The sequence below is a fragment of the Thrips palmi genome, unplaced genomic scaffold (assembly GCF_012932325.1).
Source record: "Thrips palmi isolate BJ-2018 unplaced genomic scaffold, TpBJ-2018v1 HiC_scaffold_6, whole genome shotgun sequence".
NCBI lineage: Eukaryota > Metazoa > Arthropoda > Insecta > Thysanoptera > Thripidae > Thrips > Thrips palmi.
Window position 1 is genome coordinate 7,369,712 of NW_023144633.1, and position 19,621 is coordinate 7,389,332.

Below are 19,621 nucleotides of genomic sequence, written 5' to 3' on the forward strand. Positions count from 1 at the left end.
TCCATAGGGCCGGCCGGGGCTGAGCAGCCCTGGTCAGGGCCCCCGTAGACCAAGACGATAACAGGAGGCCTCGCCGCTGTTGTCCAAACACCCCCGTTGTCTCTGTGCCACTGGGCCTACTGCCCCCCACCCCTTTCGGATACGCGCCCATACACACACTGCTCTCTCTCTCTCTCTCTCTCTCTCTCTCTCTCCCTCTCTCTCTCTCTCCTCTCTCTCTCCTCTCTCTCTCGCTCTCTCTCTCTCTCTCCCTCTCTGGCCGGCAGGGAGGCACACCGCGGAAATAATCTAATATGCCGGTCCGGGCTGGACACGCCACGCACACTGCTGTACACTGTGGGCGGCGAGGACAACGAGGACCCGACATCAATGGGACCGCACCGCGTACACGCCAAAAAAAAACAGAGTCTCGGGGTGCGGACACAAAAAGAAGAGGCCAGCCGAAGCCGCACGATGACTGGGAATCGAATCGTTGTGGACTCAAGCAGATTTTTTGCAATCGATCTTATTTTCTTTTTTTCCTTACACAGCCGCCATGCACACTAAATGTTTATGTACAATTTTGTACGTGGTGATGCATAATTTTGAACTTGTGTGCCGTCGTGCACAAAATTGTGCGTGAATTTGCATAAATTTATGCATTTTCACGCATAATATTATGCAAATTCCTCGCATGCACGAAATCGTGCAAGTGGCACGTACAAAATTCTACATTAGTGTGTGCCTAGTCAGTCAGTCTAGGGCCCTGGCGTTCGAGATTCAACCGCCCTCGGTTCATCGACAACAACCCCCACTCTGCCATGCCATTAGAGATATTACTTAACGGGGAAACGAGGGAGGTGGTGGGGGAGGCAGAGGAAATGAAGGGCCGAAACACACACACACACCAGACCGTTTTGGCCCACACAACAACACATAGTATCATCACAAAGCACACACAAAAATACTCACGCACACTCATTCGGCCGCGGCCGTCCCCAAACCCAAACCCGGCACGCCGGCGGCGACTTTAAATTGAAACTGCGCTGCTTTCCGTTGCGAGTGTGCACGATGCCGAGGCCGGGGTGGGTCACAGTGGGCCAGAAGACCGGTGGAGGCGGCCAAAACTCTAGACGCGTTTTGAGTCCCTAATTTGGGACTCTGAGCTCAAAACGTCTAGAGTTTTGGCCTCCACCCTGGACTGGCGGGTCCTCCGTCTCAGGAGCAAATATTCCTAGGAGTCGTTCAGCATCGTTCTGATTCAGTCCCATTATGGCGACTCTGAAGGCTCGAAAACGGACAGAGTTCTTGAGAAAACGCTCCGGTCAGTTCTGGCCCACTGGGCGGGTACTGGTTCCCTCCTCGCCCGGCCCGCGTCAAACTGATTCCTAGAGTCGTTTTCGTCGTTCTGTCTCTCTCGCCCCTACGCGCGACGGCCCGTGAAGGTGCGAGAGAGACAGAGCGACGAAAACGACTCTCGGAATCAGTCTGGTGCCCGGGGACGGGCGGGATGGTTCCCTTCCCGCCCGCCCCGCGTCAACCCCGCGCCCTCGCCGCCCTTTGTCGCGGGGCTCGCGGCTGTGGGTCAAGGGATTAGGGATTGGAGCGTCCTGATTGGGTTAGCCCGCCCCGCCCCGCCTCATCCCCCCGGCGCGGCACAGCACCCCTGTCGATTAAATTCGGTTACTTGAGGCCGTGAAGCCCTCCAAGAAGAGACAAATTAATGCACTTCTCGATTGGAACGTAAGTGACGCGCTCGGATGTTCGAAAAGCTCCAAGCAACGGCGTTCCAGGTCCAAAGGTCAGCACCCCGTAGAGGAAGTACAGTAGAAGTGCAATTTCCCGGCTGGGTTCGGACGCATAGAGGATGTCACGCTGTTCTTTAGAAAACCCAGTATCTAGGTTATTATCACTGGTGAAACAAATGCATTAAAATTATGCCCATTAAGGGCAGAAATCGTTAATTCCTTTGGGAAGGGCATTAAAATTTTGCTTGAAATTCCTATACCATTTACGCCCTTTCCAAGGGCATAAAACAGTTTATGCCCTTGGGAACGGCGTAAAAAGAGTATTTATGCCCTACAGGGCGTAGTTTTTATGCCTTTGTTTTACCAGTGGTGTTAGAAGAACGCCATCTCATCATTAGTAATACATTCCACTGAAATCTAGAGGAGAATTCCCGGGTGCAGCTGGGCGAAGTCAGCTCAAACTACTCATGTCTCGCCGTTTTGACCGACTCCGCGGCAAGACTGCTCCAACTAAGGCAGAAAACCGCACTCCGTAGGGAAAGGCACGCAAGTCATTGCCTTAATACCCAAGGCGACACTTTTACCGTGACGGCGCGGCACGGCACGGCGCAGTGACCCCAGACTGATTCGTTATCGATGGCCGGTCGTCCTGCTTGTTGCACGCCATGCTGCTGTGCCCCCCCCCCCCCTTCCGCCCCCGGCCCGCCCCACGCAATGCACGCCTTGCACCGAGCAGACCGGGCAGACCGAGCAGCCAGACAATCAGATTACGGCCCGACTGTGTTGCTGTGTCGCTGTGTTACGGCGGCTCGCCACGGCACGCTTAGAGAAACTCCCGGGCCGGGGGCCCGAAGACCGGGGAGGGGTCGAAACCCGACGCTTCCTGGGTTCCCCGCGTCGCAAAGGGGCTGGGAGACTTTAACCCAAAGGGGTTTTTCCCAAAAGTCGTTCACCGTTTGGGTTTGAGTCCTCTAGCACTCTGGGAAAAGCGTCCCGAAAGGCGACCCAGGAAACACGTGTAAACGACCGCGGCACCCCAGTATGCTGGGGAAGACCCGACGCATCCGCTACCCCGCGCCTGGGGGAAATGAAATTCTAGTCCGGTGCCGAGGCGCAGTCTCTTGCGCGCGGAGTCCGTGGGGCGGAGACAGTAAACCCCCCCCCCCCCAGTCTTTCTGGGGAGACACTGACGCGCCGCTACACTGGTGGGACTTTAAAAAACCGGTGGAATCTTCCCGGAGATGGGGGAATTTTCCCGGGGGGGGAAAAAGGGGAATTTTTACTCCGGATCTTCCGAAGCCTCCAATGTCCCCGTTTTCAACAAGTTTGCGATAGGTACAACAATATATATTTTTAGGGGGAAAACGAAGCCTTTAGAAATTTCCGACGGAGCTTCAAAACGCACTAATCACCGGATTTCCCAATTTTTTAACGCAGAAAAATATTGAAAAATGAAAAAAACAAAGACTGACGTATTTTTCCAACACGTGCTGGACGCAGGTGTGGCTGCTCTTCTCCGAGCGGAGCGAAGGGAGCCACAAGGACACAAAGTGTGTCCCTCGTCTCTTCTCTCTCTCCTCTCTCTCTTTCTCTCTCTCTCTCTCTCTCTCTCTCTCTCTCTCTCTCTCTCTCTCTCTCTCTCTCTCTCTCTCTCTCTCTCTCGGTAGCGGGCCCGCGTCGAGATAGCGAGTGACGAAACCCTGCGCGGATCGGCCCGCCGCCGTGGGACTCACTGCACGGCAGTCTGAACAGTCGCTGTCTCTCTCGCACCCCCGCGGCCCTACGCGCCGCCCCGTGGGTGCGAGAGAGACGGGCAGCATGTGACGCGGCCAGATTAGAGAAACGGACGGGCAAACACAGTCAGTCAAGGGCGCAGTCGGGCCGACAGAGAGCGGCGACGGAGAGAGAGACAGAGAGAGAGAGCGGTGCGGGCGAGGTCGCTGAGCCACCAGGACGACGCTTCCCCCCGGGGGGCTCTGAAAAGGACATTAAGAATGGCGAGAATACGGGAACAGCGGAAGCGGGGAGTTGGGGGGGGGGGAGAAAACGCGGGAGCAGCGAGAGCGGGTCGGGCACACTGCGAAAGTTTGCCTGAGAAATGGATCGACTTTGTTTTTCAAAAATGCCCATACAATTCACTTTCCTAAATTTTCAAAAGTATTCCCTATTTCGTGAGTTTTCTTCCGTTTGTAACGCTTTGCATTCACGCCAGGGTGCCTTCTCAGTCGTTGCACAGTGGGCCAAAAAACCCGGCGGAGGCGGTCGAAATTCCAGACCAGATTTGAGCTCCAAAGTCGCTAAATGGGACTGTGACCCCATCAATGGATTCCTCGTTCGGAGAGCAATCCATTGGTGAGGTCACACGTTCGGTTCGAGCCCCATTTAGCGACTCTGGGGCTCAAAACGCGTCCGGGATTTTGGCCGCCTCCGCCGGTCTTCTGGCCCACTGTGCGTTCCAGACAAAAACCGGCGCGAAAGGGTTTTACAGTGCAGGAAAGTAGGGCCTCGCCGCAGCGGATCGCCGCAGAGGGGCGCTTTCACCACCTTTCGAAAGATTGTGGAGAGCCCGCGCGGCAAAACGGGGCGGGGGTCGTTTGAGCGTAGGCCGGGCGTGGGCCGAGACACGTACGTTACGGCCGCAGAGACACGGCGTGGGTGGCAAGGCGGTGCGAGGTGCGACTGGGCGTGGGTGCGGTGCGACGGGTGGGCGCGGGCGGAGCGTGGGCGGAGCAGACCGGTGGAGGCGGCCACAACTCTAGACGCGTTTTGAGCTCCAGAGTCGCTGAATGGGACTCGAACCGAACGTGTAACCCCACCAATGGATTGCTCTCCGAACGAGGAATCCATTGGTGGGGTCACACGCTCGGTTCGAGTCCTGTTTAGCGACTCTGGAGCTCAAAACGCGTCGAGAGTTTTGGCCGCCTCCACTGTTCTTCTGGCCCACTGTGCGGAGCGTGGGCAGAGAGGGAGTCGCGAATCCAGCGGCAAAAACAGGGAACGGAACGCGACCGGCCAGCAATAGCTGCACTTGGAGGCACTTCGGCAGCGTTTTACCGCCGAAACCGCGCCATTTTCGTTTTTTATTCCCAGCTCGAGGGCGTCTGGCCGCTCGACGCGCCACGCTGCGCGACGCTGCGCGTGACCCGCAAAGTTGGCGTCACTGCGCCGGACTGGCGCAGCAGACGGATTCGTTTTCGTCGCTCTGTCTCTCTCGCACCTTGACGGGACGCCCCGTGAGTGCGAGCGAGACAGCCGTAGTGACGGAGCGCGCGGCCACACTCTAAATGTTGTACAGTGATGGTGGTGCAGCTGACTTCGTAACATACCATTGAGAATTCACTATACCTTATAGATATTTGACGAATTTTGTTGGTTTTATGGAGAAAATCTCCACCATAATATGTTGGTGCAGCCCCCGTTCACCGTAAGACATTTACTGTGCAGGTGGACAGGTGGGCTTAACCGCTGCACCAAGCCGTCGCAGTGTCGCGGCCCTTAACTCGACTCCAGGACTTCCAGGACTTCCAGGACCAAATCCCATGCAGCCGTCCGTCTTGGCGCCCCGCTCCGCTCGGCCAGGGCAGCCAGCGGACTCATTCCGAGAGTCGTTCGTCGCTCTGTCTCTCTCGCACTCACGGGGCGACCCGTATAGGTGCGAGAGAGAGGGAAGCGACTTTGAGGGCAGCCGGCAGCCAGGCGGGGAAGGCCGAGAGCCCCGCAAGAAAAACGACTGGCGGGCTTGACACGGCGGAGCGCCTCGTCGCCACCCAACAGAGTAGCGCCATCCACATTCCACGTAACGCGCCGAGAGCAGCCATTTCGAGAGTCGCTTTCGTCGCTCTGTCTCTCTCGCACTCATGGGGCGTGCCGAAAGGGTGCGAGAGAGACAGAGCGACCAAAAGACTTTTCCGCCGGACGGCGGGGAAACCGCGTCCTGGATGGTCCTCGGCGGCCCCGCCGCACAGTGGGCCAGAAGATCGGTGGGGGCGGCCAAAATTCTAGACGCGTTTTGAGCACCAGAGTCGCTAAACAGGACTCGAACCGAACGTGTGACCCCACCAATGGATTCCTCGTCTGAAGAGCTATCCATTGTTGGGGTCACACGCTCGGTTCGCGTCCCATTTAGCGACGCTGGAGCTCAAAATGCGTCCGGGATTTCGACCGCCTCCACCGGTCTACTGGCCCACTGTGCGCCGTCTCGCGTGGCCGAGGATCAAGCACCAGCGGAAGGAGACGGCAAGAGGAAAAAAGGGAACGCAGAGGTCGTCAGAGTCGTCAGTCGGCGACGACCTGCCCGGTAGTCCCTCCGCGGCCCTCCGTCCGGCGTACTTGATTCGCCTTCGGCCCCCGTCCTGAAACAACCCCTGGACACTCTAACTGCCGTAACTAACGCACTAACGCCGGCAGTGCAGCGCCGAGGCACGGTCACGGCCGCCAGGGCCGCGGGCAGCGACAGAGTCCTGGAACTCCGGGTCGGCCTCCCGGAGGACAACCCTCTCGGCCTGCCCGGCCTGCAACTTGAACGCAGCCCGGCCAAACAAGCACCGGAAATAGGCAGTCGCCAGCGATGTACAATTAGAGAGAGGAAGAGGGAGAGAGAGAGAGAGAAAGAAGAGAGAGAGAGAGAGAGGGGGGGGAGAGAGAGAGAGACCACCACCTCGCCTTTCAGTTTCAGCCTTTCATAACAGCGATGAGTGCGACAGAGAGGCGCGAAGTTATTCAATGTAATGAATTCTCCACGAGGGGGCGGGCCGCTTTGTCTTTTTGGGGCCTTTTTCCCCTTTTCTCTCTCTTCTCTCTCTCTTCTCTCTCTCTCTCTCTCTCTCTCTCTCTCTCTCTCTCTCTCTCTCTCTCTCTCTCTTTCTCTCTCTTCCGTATCCAACTTGGCGGCGCTAACTTCTGCCTACGTCCCCCAGTGTGTCGACCGCCTCCGGGGAAGTCTTCCCGCAAACTTATGGTCGAGACTCAATAATTCAAAATCTGCAAGTGACATCCTTTCCCCTTACTTCGAGACCTTGAGGTTCCCGAGGTCCTGGAGGTCCTGGAGGTCCTGGAGGTCCTGGAGGACACTGTTGGGTCGGACGCCTCACCTCAGGGGCGGGGCCGGCACACCGGCAGCGGCGTCATCGCACAGCCTTACCTGTGGGAGCAAGAAAGCAACAAAGTTAAGGACCGCAATGCGTGCACCGAGACGATTCGCAGGCAAAACCAACTTAGCAACACTGGAAAAAAAAACAAGTACAGAGTAAAGAATATGCCGCAATGCGCAAAGCCCCGCCTTTGGCTAGAGTTTCCGCCAAAAACAAGAAGTAACGCATGCGCCCGTCTGTGTGTGTGTGTGAGGGGGAGGGATTTCTGTGAGTATGTGTGAGAGACAGACAGGCAGAGACAGGCAAAGAGAGACAAAGTGAGTGTGTTAGTTCCAGTGCACTGCAAAGCTAGTGGTAAGTTTGCTTGCCACAAATTTGACAAGCCGTTATGAATGCCAAGACTTGGCAAGCTTTGGCCGGCAATCTTCATAAGCTTGCCAAATTTTGGCAAGCTGGGGAGTATATCCGGGCCAAGCTTGCCAATTTTTGGCTTTCAAAACGGCTTGCCAAATTTGTGGCAAGTAAACTTACCACCGACTTTGCAGTGTGTGTAACAAAACATTTTTGTGAGTGGTCAGTGGTCCTCTTAGGAGAACTGCACACTTGAACTGCAGATCCTTCCACCGGGTGAAGCCAAATCGCGCGAGTGGCTCGCTCTCTGACACGCGTTTACGAGTGTGGGAGCGCGTCCGAGTGAATGCCCCCTTCATTCATACGCGACTGGACAAAAATAATTCGACGCGGCAAAAACTGCACAAACATTAACAACCTGTTGGCCGCGAGAGCGCTTCCCCCGCGAACCCCGCGCGAAAGGTCGCCGTATTTTTAGTCATTTTGCCCGTTCTTTACATACTCTCGTCCACACCACCACCCATCCCGGAACGGCTGGTTAATTATAGACTCGACCTAAAAAGCCAAACGCGTTGTTTTTTTGTTTTTTTAGATTATTTTCGCCCGGCGCTGAGAAAGGAACTCTGCCGCAGCAAATCCCACACCACACCGCACTCACAAAAAAAAATAACAAAAACACGGAGAAAAGTCGTATTTCTGTGAAAGATTGCGCAGATTACGAACTTGCTTCGCGGCCCTTGCACGTATCGACCCCGGCTTGCAGTGGTCTCGACATGCCGGCCTTCCGGGCATATTTCCCTTACAGTGGCGGTTTAGTTTTGCCGGAGTGCGGGCGGCGGTACAGTTGAAGTGCGTTGGCGGATGGAAGCTCACAATGGCAAGGGACCCCGCGGCGGGGCAGTCGATGGGTTGCCACACTCTAAATGTTGTACGGTGAAGATTCTCCATATATTATGGCGAAAATGTTCTATATTCACTGAAATTCGAAGGGTGAGACATCTGACCGATTTTCGGTGATACAAAAAGTATGACCGAAAAAGGGTCATACTTAAATGTATGACCAAAAAAAGGTCAGACATCAGCGAGACTGGCTATTGTTTAGCTTGGGGATATATCAGCCTTTACCTGTGATACACTATAAAGTATGACCGTTTTTCGCTCATACATCGAAGTATGACCTTTTTTCGGTCTTACGTTTCAGTATGACCCTTTTTCGGTCGTACATTTCCGTAAGTCCGTTATAGCGGTCAAAAGTCTTTTCAGTGCGCTGGCGCTGCCCCACTGTGGTGCAGGGCTCGGCCACTGCGTCCTGCAGGGCGTAGGCTTGGCCGACGCAGACACACCGCCATGCCATGCGGCCATGCGGCAGACTCGCGCCCCGAGCGGTGAAAAGTGAGAAGCGATGGCCACTCCACTGGGAGGGCCCTGCTGGGGCATTACTGTGCGAACACGCATGGCTCCCCCCCCCCCCCCGGCCCTCCGCCCGCGTCGCCAGAACTCCCCCGGGGCGGCACCCTCCCCCACCCCCCGCTCCGCCCCGCTGCCCCCCGAGGGGCGCGGCTGGGCGCCACTGCGACACCGTGGCAATGACATGGGACCCCTTCTGGGGCCGACTTCTGGCCCGGCCACGGCGCTGGAGTTTTATTTAGCAGATTGCGAAGGGGTGCCGCCACAGTGTAGTCTTACAGTGAGTGAGGATGCGGACCGAGGGGGGAACAACTTCCCTCATCCATTGTGCAAAATTTGAGCACATTCCACATTAAGGTGGCAAAAACGCCTGTGCACACACTAAATTCTTATGGACTTTTTTATGCATAGTTATGCATGCTTAGAAACGTCCATAAGGTATGTATAAAATTATGCATCACTGTGTACATTTTATGCAGGAAGATGCATAAAATGTACACAGTGATGCATAATTTTATACATACCTTATGGACGTTTCTAAGCATGCATAACTATGCATAAAAAATGCTTCATTATGCATTAAAAAAGTCCATAAGAATTTAGTGTGCACTGCAAAGCCGGTGGTAAGTTTGCTTGCCACAAAATTGGCAAGCTGTTTTGGATGCCAAAAATTTGCAAGCTTGGTCCGGAAGTGCCCCCCAGCTTGCCAAACTCTGGCAAGCTTATGAAGATTTCCGATTAAACACACTAAATTCTTATGGACTTTTTAAATGCATAAGAACGCATTTTTATGCATAGTTATGCATGCGCAGAAACGTCCATACGGTATGTATAAAATTATGCATCACTGTGTACATTTTATGCATCTTCCTGCATAAAATGTACACAGTGATACATAATATTATACATAACGTATGGACGTATCTGTGCATGCATAACTATGCATAAAAAAGTCCATAAGAATTTAGTGTGAAGCTTGCCAAATTTTGGCATTCAATACGGCTTGCCAAATTTGTGGCAAGCAACATTACCATTATCTTTGCAGTGTAAGCAGGCAACATGTGTCGTAGATAATTTACGCTTGAAATCTTGCACATTCTAACACATTCCGACAATCACTGACGAAATTTCACAGTAAGTCATCTGTAGAGCCGCAACGATGATGATGACGATGACCCTCAAGGCGTCCTTGGCTCAATGTACGGAACATCCAGGACGCTGTACAATGCACTTCGAAAACGGTTCCTGTTTTTTTCAGTGACTCCCTGGAAAAATTCCATGTCTTTTCTTTTGGTACCTCGGGGAAACCACGAATCCTTTAAAGGATCCACACGCGGCGAATTCGCCGCGTGTGTCCGCCACACCGATTCATTTTTTTTCCAGAGCTCCATTTGTTTTTATTCCACACAGGCGGCGTTGGCGCCTTGCGCTCACTTTTGAACTCACTTTCACCTTTCACCGCGAATGGAAAGAGATCGGGCCGGGCGGCGCGCGGGACGTAATCACGTCAAACATTGATGCCAACGTTTCCAGCCAACTTCCCTGCGTTTCCCATTCCGTCTGCGCGGCGCCGCGGTGGCGGTGGGCTTTGTGCTAACCTGAGGGAGCCCCCCTCCCCTTTCTCTCTCCCTCTCACTGACGATCTGACCACTGCCGGCGGTTTGGAGCCGAGCCCGATTTCTGGTGCCCGAGTGGTCGGTCGGTCGGTCGGTTGGACGATCTGGGACGGTGCAGGGCGCAGGGCGAAGGGCTTGAAACTAATTTATACCCTTTGTTACAGCGTCCGGACCATTAGCATTCCAGTGCCCAATGGCGCTGTCTCTCCCCCTCCCCCCTCCCCCCTCTCTCTCTCTCTCTCTCTCTCTCTCTCTCTTTTTATCCGCCTTGAAATCCTCGCCGGCATTGCGGTGTCGAAGGCCCCTCCCCCCCCCATTACACAGGCCGTTCATAAACATTCATCAGGGCAGCCTGCTGGGCAGGGTGGTGGTGGTAATGGCATCGCCGCAACAAAATGGCTGCATTGACACTGTGGAGAGAGAAAGAGAGGGGAGACACTGACACACGGAGGAACCTCCACGCGAACATCAGACAAGAAACGCACTGAACATTGAATGAGGGTGAACATTGCGACCAAATTTTGGCAAGAAATACTTCTCTCCATCTTGTGGAAAGAACTTTTTTTTAGACTTAATTTCTCACCTGCTGAGACAATCTTCAAGATGGCTCCCAGTGCAACTCTCTGCGTTCGTTGAACTACAAGGAGTAGCCCAAGCCGACTGAAAAATTTTGTGTACACTGAATTACACTGTAATTCAAAGGGTGAGACGTCTCACCAATTTTCGGCGATACAAAATGTATCACCGAAAAAAGGGTCGTACACGAATGTATCACCGAAAAAATGGTCGTACACGCATGTATCACCGAAAAATAGGTCGTACACAAATATATCACCGACAAAAAGGTGAGACATCAGCGAGATTAACCCCTGTTTTCCTGGGGAAGTATCACCCTTTTTTCGGTGATACATTTGTGTACGACCTTTTTTCCGGTGATACATTTGTGTACGACCCTTTTTTCGGTGATACATGCGTGTACGACCATTTTCTCGGTGATACATTTTAGTATCACCGTTTTTTCGGTGAGACGGTTTTGTCTCACCCCTCAGAGAATGAGATGTATCACTATTTGATTTTCAGTGTATTGTGGGAGAAAGTTAGAATGTGCGAGATTTCTGGCGTATTCGCCACACATGTTGCCTTTACCTACAGGCGTTTTGCCACCTGAATGTAGCATGTTTACAAATTTCGTACAATGGACGAGGGAAGTTGTCCCGCCCTCGGGCAGCATCAGGGGTAATTTCCAAAGGCAGGTTGGTGGCCATGGTGGCGGCACATGGGACATGCGGTGCTATTGGCCAGTGTGGGCACACAGCCCGGCCGGCGCAGGGCGGCGAGGCGCAGGGCGCACAGCGCGGCCTGACAGGCCGGCCCAGCACACGGCAGCACGGCCGATCCCTGGAGGAAACCTCACCGCCCTCGCCCAGCCCAGGCCCAGCCCAGGCCCAGCCCAACCCAGGGCCAGGCCCAAGCCCAGGACCAGCGGGCTCGTTCCGAAGACGGCGCCCTGTCTCTCTCGCACCCATGCCGCGTTCCACAGAGGTGCGAGAGACACGAACAGTCGGCGCCAGCCTGCAGCCCCGCCAGACCGCCGCCATGCACCGGGCAGGGCGAGGTGGGCCGACCACGCCAAGGGTCCCTCGACCAATCATAGTCAGCCCACTGAGGAGACCCAATCAATTCCCTGCCAGCCCAGTGGCGCGCGGCCCGGCCGGCCCGGCCCGGCCCCGGGGCCACAAACGGCATTTCTATTTAAAAGCCGTATGATGGCGGTCCAGCTGCCCCGTCTCCATCACATCAAAGGAGGACAGTGGCGTGCGCAGAAATTTTGAAAAAAAAGGGGGGGGTCGGGCCATGCTTTTTGCCTACTTACAGGGGGAAAGTGACGCAATTTGCCTACCTTCCAGGCGGCTGTCTAGTGGCCAAAGGGGGGGTCATGACACCCCTGACACACACACACACACACACACACACACACACACACACACACACACACTTGCGCACGCCACTGAAGGAGGAGGGCTGGAAACTTTTGTCTCGCCGCTACCTATCCACCACACTCTTAATGCCTTACGGTGAAAGGCTGCAAGAACAAATCATGGCAGAGATTTTCTCCACAGAAATTCACTAAAATATCTACAGTGAATTTTCAAAGGTACGTCATAAAGTCAGCTGCACCTCCATAATATAGAATATTCTCACCATAATATAGAGAATCTTAATCACATGACTTTTAGAGTGCATATACTATGAACTACGACAGAGATTTTGGCTGTGTATGTGTGTGTGTGTGTGTGTGTGTGTGTGTATGTGTGTGTGTGTGTCTGTGTGTGTGTGTGTTTGTGTGTTTTTGTGTGTGTCTTTGTGTTTGTGTGTATGAGAGTGCGTTTAAGTGTGTATGTGCGTTGGAGCGTGAGCGCAAGTGTCCGAGGGAAGGGGATACATTTAAGTATGCGATGTACGTACCACGTTGTAAAAGGGGCTCTCTCTTTTCTCTCGAGCACACCACACACACACACACACACACACACCACTCACACACTCGCAGCAGAAAAGACAGTGACCCTGCCCCCTCACAGACGACGCCCACACACAAACGTTATTCTGCACAGTTCATTTCCGCCACGGTGGGGTGTGCCATCGGATCGTCTAATCTAAAGAGAGAGCGCGGGGAAGGGGTTGGGGGGGGGGGGGCAAGGGAAGTGCCAATCGTGGGCCCCAGACCCAGACTACGACTACTGCTGACTCCATCGCCCCTCCAGCTCCAGGCGCGGCCCGGCGCGGCCCCTATACGCTGCCAATCCTCTCTCCAGCAGAGATGGCTGCTTTCCCGACGCGGTGAAGCTCACCCTTTGTGTCTGTGTGAGCGCGCTCGTGTGTGTGTGTGTGTGTGTGTGTGTGCAGTGTCAGTGTGTGTGTGTGTGTGTCAGTGTTGTCAGTGTGTGTTGTGTGTTGTGTGTCGTGTGTGTTATGTGTGTGTGTGTGTGTGTGTGTCAGTGTGTGCGTGCTTGCGGTCGGCACCGTGTGTCTGTGTGTCCGTCTGTCAGTGTGCCTGTCGATCCATCAATCTGCCAGCCTGTTTATGCTCACGGCTGGCTGGCCGAGGCACACGGCACACGGCACGGCACACGCGGCGCGAGGCGAACAGCGCGGCTCTGCACAGTGTGGCGGCGCTGGCGTGGCAGCGACACGCAAGGGGGGGGGGGGGGGGGGGGTGAACTCCTTCACCCTGACTGGCCATACTGCGAGTGGGAGTCGTAGCCGTTGGTGGTTCTTCTCCGCCGGGATAAAGTGTCACCTTAGTAAGGACGGCCATGTCTCGTTTTGCAGTGCAGGCGGGCATGTGTCGGGCCCGAAATGGCATACGATCATGTGTGGTCTAGCCCTTAATGGTAATGGTAATGGGCGACCTAGGCAGCGCGCCGCGCAGCCCGCCGCGCGCGTTGCCTATCCGCCGCTTGGCGGGCGCTCCAGCACACTGACTCCGAGAGTCGTTCTCGTCGCTCTGTCTCTCGCGCACCCATACGGGACGACCCGGGAGTGCGAGAGAGACAGCGCGACGAGAACGACTCTCGGAGTCAGTCTGAAAGGGCGCCCGGAGGCGACGGAGCGGCGGGATCGAGGAGGGGGATGGAGGAAGGAGAGGGAGAAGGAGAGGGGGGGGGGTCGCCTTATTCAAACTTAAAGGACCCACATTGCCTTATCTCCGTGACATCTCGGAACGACTCGGAACGGGCCGCTCGGGATGCTTCGGGTCGCGGGGCGGCGCACAGTGGGCCAGAAGGCCGGTGGAGGCGGTCAAAATCCCAGCCGCGTTTCGAGCTCCAGAGTCGCTAAATGGGAATCGAACCGAACTGAACGTGTGACCCCAACAATGGATAGCCCTCCGAACGAGGAATCCATTGGTGGGGTCACCGAGGGGTGAATCACTCTGCGTTCTGGTGTACACATGAGTACATGAGTACGGGTGAGTACACCTTGCTTTTACTCATAAATTTCACATTTAAACACATTTTAAGGCTTTCTTTAGCGTTTTAAACAGCACTCAACGCCAAATCGGTCCAAAAACTAGTTAATTTCGCCCTTTTTAAACTTGTGAGTACACTGAGTACGGCCAAATTTGTACTCATGAGTACACTTGTGATTCACCCCTCGGGGGTCACACGATCGGTTCGAGTTCCATTCAGCGACTCTGGAGCTCAAAACGCGTCTAGGGTTTTGGCCGCCCGCACCGGTCTTCTGGCCCACTGTGCGGGGCTGAGGGCGGAGGCGGGGCGACCACTTCCGGCCGGCGGGTCAGACCCACGCAGCTGCCGGCCGAAGCGCGCGCCAATTTTCGAAGCGAGTCGACGGATGGATGGAATGAATGAACCGACGCGGAAGGAAACAGCGCCGTTATGAATACGAAGCGATTGTCGGCCTGTCGGGCGGTTCGGTTTGGCCGTTCGGGTTGGCCGTTCGGGTTGGCCGTTCGGGTCGGTCGGAGAGGATTGTTGCCATCGGTGGCGGTTGGCGGGGCCGGCCGTCGGCCGAACAAAGCCCGAGATAGAAAGACCAGAGGGCATAATGAAGGGAAGGGGTGGAGCGGAATCCGAAATGACCCCGGGAGGGGAAGGGCGTGGGGGAGGGGGAGGGGGGCGACGGGGATGTTGGTAGATCCATTGAAACGCGATTAGCCGGGTGGGGGAAGCAGGCGAAGCAAGAAGGAAGGGCAGCCTCCTCTGTTGCTCCTTGCAGGACCTTGCTGCAGCAGACTGATTCCGAGAGTCGTTTTCGTCGCTCTGTCGCTCTCGCACCTGCACGGGACGCCCCATGAGTGCGGGTGAGACAGAGCGACGAAAACGACTCTCGGGAATCAGGCCGCTGGCCACCGTGATGGCGGTCTTGGCCTGCTTGCCCTCCAAATGAAGGTCTCTCTCTATGTCTCTCTCTATGTCTCTCTCTCTCTATCTCTCTCTCTCTCTCTCTCTCTCTATGTCTCTCTCTCTCTCTCTATGTCTCTCTCTCTCTCTATGTCTCTCTCTCTCTCTATGTCTCTCTCTCTATGTCTCTCTCTCTATGTCTCTCTCCTATGTCTCTCTCTCTCTATGTCTCTCACTCTGTGTCTCTCCTCTATGTCTGTCTGTCTGTCTGTCTGTCTGTCTGTCTGTCTGCCTGCCTCTCTCTCTCTCTCTCTCTCTCTCTCTCTCTCTCTCTCTCTCTCTCTCTCTCCTCTCTCTCTCTCTCTCTCCTTGGCCCTTGGCGCCAACGCCACTCACGCTGCACACCTGCAGCTGGCCGGCCAGGCCCTTGGCCAGGCCTGCAGGGCGGTAGATGGATGGATTGCCGCCTTGCAGGCCTGGCGGCCCCTAGGCGCCGGAACCAGCCGGAACTCATGAACACTCGCACCTGTGCAGCAACACCTGACCGCCGCTCCGCCGCCCGGCAGCACCGCCACCGAGCGAGCACCGCACAGTGGGCCAGAAGACCGGCGCAGGCGGCCAAAACTCTATACTCTGACCAGAAAACGAAGAGCCCTGAGTTCTCGCGGTTTATGGCATCTGCCGCCTTGGATAGCATTGCAGGTAGCCCTCGACCGCGAGAACCCAGGACTCTTCGTTTTCTGGTCAGAGTCTGACTCTGAGTCACGCTTGAAATCAGCCTAGAAATGGCCGCCAAGTGACGACCCGAATCTTAGCAGTGTGCGTGCACTCGTCGCACGACACGAGCTTCGCAGTGACGCGTTCGAGTCGCTAAACAGGACTCGAACCGAACGTGTGACCCCACCAATGGATTCCTCGTTCGGAGAGCAATCCATTGCGGGTGGGGTCACACATCCTGTTCGAACCCCATTCAACGACCCTGGAGCTCAAAACGCGTCCGGGATTTTGACCGCCTCCACCGGTCTTCTGACCCACCGTGCACCGCGCCGTCGACATCACCAAAGAAAGCATGCCCGCTGGGGTACACTGCAAAACGACACAGTGTACCAGTGCGCCCCTACCCAATTAGCGTTTGAGCTTTGAAGCCGGGGCCCCAACAGCGCAGTCGCTTTCACTCGACGCACACAACGGTAAGGGGCCGTTCACTCATTACGTAACGTTTTTCCATAGCTCGGTCCTTGTTGCTCCTAATGCACTGCAGTGAGAGCGAGAGAGACAGAAGACGTTACGTCACAAGTAAACGAACCCTCGGTACGTACAGGGTAGGGACGGACTCTAGAAGTCGCTTTCAGGGAACACGGAAAAGCCAGCCAATACTCCGATGCACCTTTCGGAGTAGGCGCCCGCAAAGCCACATGCTGGGCTTCACAGCCGATGCAAACAGCCCCGCCACGCCCCGCCAGGCCGGCCTTTGCCGCAGTCCGTGGGAGCGTGACCATGACCGTACATGTGCGACCCGTGAAGCGTGCCGCCGGGGCGGGGCGGGGCGGGGCGGGGCGGGGCGGGGCGCTCTTTGGCGGCGTCGGCACCCCGCCTGACATAGCGGTGACCCCCGCGCCGGACGGGCCCCCAAAGTACACGGTGAATTATTCGGCCGGTCAACATGACACCGAGGTGGCCGTCCTGGCCGTCCCCGTGACGACGTGTCTGACGTGCCACCCGGCCGTGCCGCGCCGCGGCGGCCGCCCTGTCAGCGCCCTGCACGCGTGCACCCCGCAAACGGAAACCTTTTCGTCTCTCTGTCTCTCTCGCACCGGCACGGCGCGCGCCACGAGCGCGACAGAGAGGGGCGACACTATTAGCGCGCATGCATGAATGTATAGAATGCAGAGCAGCGGGGAGGGGGAGGGGGTGCAGGGCGCGGCTGGACCCAAAATAAAAACGTTGCGTGGAGTACGGAGCAAAACCCATTTCAAGCACGTTGACCCCACACACAATAAGGCACTCCTTTGTGTCCACACCACCTCGTTATTTTGGCGCCGGGCCCGCCCCGCCCCGCCCCGCCCCCGGCGACGCTAGACAGACACTGCGGTGGCGGCAGCAAAGTGTCTCAATCCCGAAACAGCACACTCCAGACACCTTCGGCTTCGGCAAGCCGAGCAAAAGGCGTCCGCGGGGACTCGGGGCGGCAGGCACGCCGTCAGGGAGGACGACGACTCCAGCCAACAACTCGCGACGAATAGAAAAGTCGCACCTGCGGGCTGATTCCGAGAGTCGCACTCGTCGCTCTGTCTCTCTCGCACTCGTGGGGCGTCCCGTGCGGGTGCGAGAGAGACAGAGCGACGGAACGACTGTCGTAATCAGTCTGCTGGCGGACGGCGAGACGAGGAAAACGCAGACGGTCGGCACGACGATGACGGCCACCCGGAGCGGCACACCGATTCCGAGAGTCGTTTTCGTCGCTCTGTCTCTCCCGCATCCCTACGGGGCACCCCAAAGAGTGCGAGAGAGACAGAGCGACGGAAACGACGCTCGGAATCAGCCGCCGGCAGGCCGAACCCCAACCGTCGGGCCAGCGTCAACTCGGTCGGTGGGCGTGAATATTTCACCCGGCTGTTTCCGGAGTTTCGCTCTGTTCTCTCGCACCGTGCGCCCTCGCTGCCAGACAGGGAAAACGACTTCGTAATCAGTCTGCTGGCGGGACGGGAGACGCGGCGCCGCATGGTGGCGACGTGGGGCCCCCCAGCGGACACGATTCCGAGAGTCGTTTTCGTCGCTCTGTCTCTCTCGCATCCCTGGGGCCCCGGAAGGTGCGAGGGAGGGCGACGAAACGACGCTCGGAATCAGCCGCTGGCCGCAACCCCCCGTCGGGCCGCCACCGGCGGGGGCTGAATTTCACCGGCGGTCGCGTTTCGCTTTTTGGTCGCCGCCGGTTCCCCAATACGCACAATTTTCAAACGGTTTCGGCTGCGGTGACGGGACCGACGCGCTCTTCTGCATTTCACTCGCCGCCAGCAACTGATCCAACTTTTCCGTCGCTCTGACTCTTGCACTCGTGGGCTCCCGGAAGGTGCAGGGGCACGATAGGACTCTGGGAAATATTCTGCTGGCCAAGACCCCGCAGTCGCCCCCTGGCACGGCACATTACGCGCTCGCTTGTCGCGGGTTCCAATACCAGCGGCTCACACTTTTCTCACTCTTTTTTCTCATTTTTTTCCCGTAACTAATCCACTTCGCCTGTGCGAAGGAACGCGCTCTCCACCACGGCGTATTGACCGGACCAGAACTGTGTCCAAGACGAGCGCGACACTCTCGCTGAGTCATCTTCCTCCCCGAGAGAGAAGACGACTGAAAGCGGCCGAGAGAGAGGGAGGGAGGAGAGAGAGGAGAGAGAGAGAGAGAGAGAGAGAGAGAGAGAGAGAGAGGGGAGGGGGGGGGAGAGAGAGAGAGAGAGAGGAGAGAGAGAGAGAGAGAGAGAGAGAGAGAGAGGGGGAGAGAGAGAGAGACCCCTTCCCTGTCCGGCCGGCCCACACACATGGCATTCAAGCTCGCTCGGCCAGTCGTGACCTTCCATCACTGGCTAGAAAATGTCGACCTCCCCCCCCCCCGAATTCCCCCTTCCCCTCCCCGGCTATTCTCAACGTGTGATTCCGCGATGGCGACCATGAATAGCGACGACCCGAATTCTCAAGTTGATTGGCAGCGCCAAGCGCTTGAAACGCTCCAAATGGGCGGCCATTGACTGTGCAGTCAAAGGCGCCCCCCCCCCCCCCGCCTCCTCCAACCCACAGGCGGGACAAGTTTGGCGCGCAATCACTTAACAGTCGAATTAATCACCGAGTCAGACCTACAGAGTTGAGGAAGCCGTCATAATTTGATTCGTTAATTTAATGAAACAATTAGGAGAAATATGGATGTCCGATAATGCGGCGCCGACTTTGATGAGAACACAACAGAGAGCGGCCTGTCAGGTCAGGTTACACACACTCACACGTGGACACACGTGCATGCAAAACATGTATACACATACACACACATACACGTAAACACACGCGGCATGGGGGTGGGGGTGCTCTAAGCATATGATTCGGATTTTCGGATTCCATCAATACCGAATGGCGGCAACAACCCCCCAGTTCCCAGACGTGCATTAGCGCGTTCTCGTCAAATACTGCGGTGGAGGGACGGCGGCCCACGGACAGCCTCTGTGTTTTCGTTGGGTGTGTGCGCGCGTGAGTGTTTGAGGGCGCGCGCGGGCGGGGGGCAGGTCAAGATCGACTGTCAACACGACGGACGACGCGGAGGACGCGGAAGACAAGCAGAATGGAGGCGAGGAGGGGCCGGAGGGGCGCGGGCCGTGTGAGCGTTGAGGTTAGGCTGCCGCCCGCGCTCTGCTGCCAGGCCCGCCAGCGCGCCAACCCGCCAGGGCCACGCTCGCTGCGAAGCGCGACGCGCGCCAACGGCGCCAACGGGCGGCCGCACAGTCAATATTTACAAACGCAGCCCCTCTGCGCTCCGCCTCTCGTCCGAGCAAACGGACTGCCGACGGCCGCGCCAAGTGGCTGCCG

The 19,621-nt window shown here is 56.5% G+C and overlaps 1 protein-coding gene across 2 annotated transcripts in view; it reads right to left on the minus strand.

Annotated features, from left to right (window-relative positions):
• Positions 1-19,621, minus strand: part of LOC117651748 (heparan sulfate glucosamine 3-O-sulfotransferase 5) — a 101,964-nt gene that overhangs the window by 82,048 nt on the left and 295 nt on the right. The window lies entirely within an intron of this gene.